Here is a 5,002-nt window from a genome sequence, read left to right as displayed (position 1 = left end):
CTGACAGCTTATGTTTAATATTTGTCTTTTGTCTTGTCAATTGGCATCTACAATAATATCATTACAAAACAGGCATGGCAAATGATCTGGACTGACTGGAAAATTATTTCTTAGACGAATGACTTGGTTAGTTTTTTCCATTTCCAAATCAATAATTTTACTTAAATATGAACTATGATTAAGTTTTGAAGTCTGTTACTTGACTTGCAATTTAGTCAAGTTGATTATGTTGCATGCCTGCCTTTCTCTCTCTCTCTCTCTCTGTGTGAATTAGACTAAATTGCAACTCCAGTAATACATTTAAAACTACTACGAAAACAGTTGGGTGACTAACCTATGAAGTAAGCATGACTTACAACGAAAAATATTTTTATAGCCAAAATTTGATACATTTAGCATTTGTATAAAAATTCCGTCCAATGTGAGCATATTCGAGTATATTCCAAATTCTCACCTTTTTAATTCATACAAGTTAATTGCATAATAGTATGATAAATGTGAACAACACTGCGCGAATAGTTCGAAAAAACATGGTTGAAAAAATTGAATTGTGCTATCCTCATCTAGACATCTTTCCAAAGGCCGTTTTTTTTTTTTTTTTTTTTTTTTTTAAATAGTTCAGGTAGTAGTGCACGTTATAATGTGAAAAACAAGAGTTCCTGGAATTTTCATTCATCGAGAACGACCCACTCATAACTGCTATTCCCCAACAATTACTAATGTTCAGTTCTTGAAATGTATTTCAAAAGGTACTGTAAAAATATTGCTGTTAAAATATATGGTAAATGTATGACAATGTATAAGTTAATTGTATTCTAGAAGATGATGTAATTTATTGAGTGCACTTAAAATATACAAAATCTCGCAAAAAGATTCAATCTTAGCGCAGGTTTCTACTGTGTATTGTTGTTTTTCATAAAGGGCAAATTTTCAGGAACCTGTTAACTTCTGAGTTTAAACGATATCAATAAGTTCATAAAGTCTTATCTTCTTTTTTGAAAATTCCGTAAAAATTACAATATTATGGATCAAAAACGGACATACACAAAAATAAAAGCCACGTGTGTCCCTGTACAAATATATAATTATAATGGCAGTATGCAATCGGCTTTCAGAGGTACTCTCGAGTGAGGATGGCATACATTCCATGATATACCGTTCACATTATAGTGCTGTAAAACTTGACTACCCACTCCGAATTTCCTTATCTCACCAAACATGATTAGGATGAAAGATTATAAATCACACGTCATAGTAAACCTATTATGCTTTACAAGTTGTATACGACGAGGACTGCACTTTTAAAATGAAATACATAGTCTTAAGTCTCGCAGTCTTGTCCTTATTTTCACAGTTACCGGTATTGTTCATGCCATTTCAGAATAGTCGGGTTTATCCATCTCTTTTGGACATAATGAATTTTAGTGCAACGGCAACGTGCGTTTGAATTAAAAGTGCAGCTAAAGGAAACAAAATACTTGAACTATGCCATGTGATATTAAAGTATGCTCGGTAATGTGAAACATATTAAAAAGGGACGACACTAGTAGTTCTGAACTATATAATTAAAAAACTGACCGCGACAGCTGTGTACGGTTTTCTTCTCAGACTGAATTAAAACATCGAGTCTGTGCTCGTTGTTATTTCAACCTGGTATTTTTTAGGTCTCGGTCTCAAATACCGACATTCTTTAAGATCTTCCCACTGCTCGTCAGTAATATTCTGTAAGGCAACTTCCATCGGGGAAGGGTGGGAGTCATCTTCAAAATGAGCTGGGACTAGAGGGAGGGGAGGTACGGTATAGATGGGCGGTAGAATCATGGGTGGCAGACGAAGTGCTTTTCTTGATTTTTTAGATGTCTGCTTTTGTTGAATTATAGGCGTCTGATGAACAACTTCCCTATAAATTCTGTTTACCCGGCGTTTGTCCCATCTTTTGATGTCTGCACGAGTGTTTTTCTGAAGGAAATCGTGTATTTTTCTCTCATCTTCATTAAGCATACTAACGTCAGTTTCCGACGTTGAAATACTGACGCTTCGTAAAACGTTAATATTGTCATTATGCTGCTTGTCATAACCATGAGGTTGACTAACGCGGGATGAGATGCTGGTTTCGCTAGAATTTGACAGCGTCCTGGCTCTTATGACCGTCCTTTCTTCACTCGTAGAATTAAGAGATAACGATCGCATTCTGGTCGGTTGAAGCAACTCTTCTGTTTGGTACACTGGCGTGTTTGTTGAAGCCCCATTCTTAACTGTATAGTTATAATGGCGATATATGTGTTTTTTATTTTCCTGCCATCTCGGTACCGAAATGTCGTCTGAGGTCCGTAAACATAAATCCTCTTCTAAAATCTGGTCTGTTAAACGCCGTTTAGTGCTCGGAACCGACTGACAACGTACGAATCTGGTCCCAGGCAAAGCGACAAACCCCTCTCCGACATTGCTTTTCTCAGATATCGTTGGTGTGTCAAGCTGACGAACGATAGAAATCTTACCATTTTTCTCGCCAGTAGGCTCTCCTGTCTTTCCATCTGTCAACTGGAAAAGTTCGTCAAGATGAGAACTTTTCATAGACGCTGTCTTGCGTTTACCTTGCAGTCCTTTCAGTTCAGAACTTCGTCTTCTCAGACGATCATTTTCTTGGTTGAAATCTTCGGTTGTATGTTTCATTTCCAAAGTTATTTGTCTAGAGGTATCTCTGAGTCTTTTTTCGTTACTTACATCTCGTTCACAGATGCCTCTTACAGCTCGTTTGGAAAACAAATTATCAACCACCGTATGAACCGCCCGTTTTCTCTTTATCATACTGACTTTTTCCTCTTCAGCCACTATTCTGATGATAAACTGAACAGCGTGCAAACAAGCGATCCTCTTGCAAACCCAACTGCAAGTTGTGTGTTTTTGATTAGGAGGCAACTGAACAACAGACAGGCGATTGTTCCCTTGCATTGATAACTGGGGTCATGTTTTATCACCGTGACCTTAAACTCTTTGCCAAATCCACAACTGCGCATCTCCTGTTTTAAGATGTTGCTGACGATCAAGATCGACCGTGGCTCACGTGCTCACGTGCACAGGAAAATAAAGGGGGGTAGGGTCAATGCTGATCGTTAAAGAGGTGTTGGTAATTCATAATTCAGAGGCGAATTTAGGGGGGGGGGGTGAGGGGTCCTGACCCCCCCCCCTTCGATTTCTGAAAAAAGTTACACCAATGGTCCCATCTTGAAATAAGAATTTTGACTAGCTGAATCACAGTTCTTTATCGTACCAAATGGCACCGTTCGCCTTCTAAAACACTACTTTTTTCCCTTCACTAGGTCCCGAACCCCAAGCCAGGGGAGGGATCAGCATCTGCAGACCCCCCCCCCCCCCCCCCCCCCCAATTTCAAATTTTCTTGGATCTGCCCCTTTATATGCGTAACTTTTTTTAAGAAATCCCTTGCTACTTTTAAAACTAACGTGCTGCCGTCTTGATTGTTCATTTGGACGCCTGTGTCAGGAAGAGTGGCAGAAATAAATGTTTCGAATCGGCCTTTACCCGTCGTACAATATCGACATTCGTAACACGTTGAAAATCAACTGCTGTCGACTGTCCTTTTTGTAGGTAATTTAAGTGTTCTGAAGAATGAAACCATTACATATTGCTAACTGCTCATTTCGATACATCTTTGTGGAAAGATATCTAACAATGAAATAAGGTCTGTTCAAAAATTAGAATACCACGAAGGCCAAATGTAAAAATCTCTCTTTCACAGAAAAATGTTATCATGACAACTTTCATTCCTTATTCTCATTTCCCTGTAATAAAATAGTGAAATAGAGACACCCCATAATATAACTATGCTGTGTCGTGGACTATATGAGGGTTGCTCATGATATATTTAACAACAGCTGGAGCAGTGCCGTATGAAGTTGATATCAATTTGGCTGTCAACCTCGGTTGTCACTGTCAACTGATACATAAGAATGCTGCCAACGCCGATTGTAAGCATTGTTCTGGTAAGGATTCTGGTATAATTTTATTTATTAAGAGAAAAACTACGATATTATATGAAGGATAGAGCTAATTGTCACCTAGATAACCCAGTTCTACCTGTTTATATGTAAGCAAAACTTCAAACAATCAATTATACATGAGCAGTCTTCTTCATACTGACGTGTAAAATGATCTATTTTATCACCAGGTATCATCATTTTTAATAAAAGGGTTCTCAGCCGAGCACCCGTTCTTTGAAATGGATCTATCGCTGGGAGCTCAGTCGACAGCTTCGACATCACAGCGAGCTAAAAATCTACGGAATCATTGCGAGGAATTAGTCGGTGGATCTTGCTCGGCTGTAGTTTTCTTAGAAGGCGCCACCGGACTCGACGTCGGTATATCCTATTCCTATGACACATACAGAAGGTCGGGGTGGGTTGGTCAGTATTGGTACTTCGTGATGAAGCAATGGACAAAACAAACTCCAAAGGAAGGCATCTCGTCCGAGGTCTTCAATGCGCTACTGGTTTATTTCACCATGCTCTCTGAGGGCAGCGCGAACAACAGGGCTTCTTTTGTGAGAAAACGACTGGTCGAAGTCACAGGCGTCTCTAGCATTGCCATTGTGTGTTATCGTTTAGGGGAGGCGGGGAGTTGGTCGTGTCCCAATGAAATATCGCAGACCTATTTTGGCCACACCTACGCGCTGAAGTCTGTCCTCAACATGCAGCATATGTGCAGTGGTTGGATGTATTTGTGAACGGTTAATCAGGGGTCGGGAATAGAATCCCCAACCTTACGTTGCAGAAATACAAACACAAAGTTTGCTAGGATGACATTTTAAAATCATTTCTCTGCGGGCAATTTGTGGCAAATTTGGACAAAGATCACATTTGACCAATATCACTCAAGATGTATGCCCGTGTTATATTTATTGTCGCAGGTCTATTTGAAACGAGCAAAACTGCAACAGTTGTACCGTTTACTCTGAATAAACAAATCATACTTTCAAGATAGCAC

General features: G+C 39.2%; 1 long non-coding RNA gene across 1 annotated transcript; it reads left to right on the top strand.

The window, feature by feature from the left end:
* Positions 1-3,886: 3,886 nt before the first annotated feature.
* On the top strand, positions 3,887-4,996 carry LOC106160533 (uncharacterized). The gene is made up of 2 exons (XR_015331757.1): positions 3,887-4,002; positions 4,188-4,996. It is a non-coding gene; the product is annotated as an uncharacterized LOC106160533 (long non-coding RNA).
* Positions 4,997-5,002: the final 6 nt, after the last annotated feature.

Source organism: Lingula anatina, chromosome 1, assembly GCF_051362555.1.
Source record: "Lingula anatina isolate TDL-2025a chromosome 1, LinAna3.0, whole genome shotgun sequence".
NCBI classification, from domain to species: Eukaryota; Metazoa; Brachiopoda; class Lingulata; order Lingulida; family Lingulidae; genus Lingula; species Lingula anatina.
The sequence above is the reverse complement of the archived record's forward strand: the minus strand, read 5'-3'. Positions and strand labels throughout refer to the sequence as shown.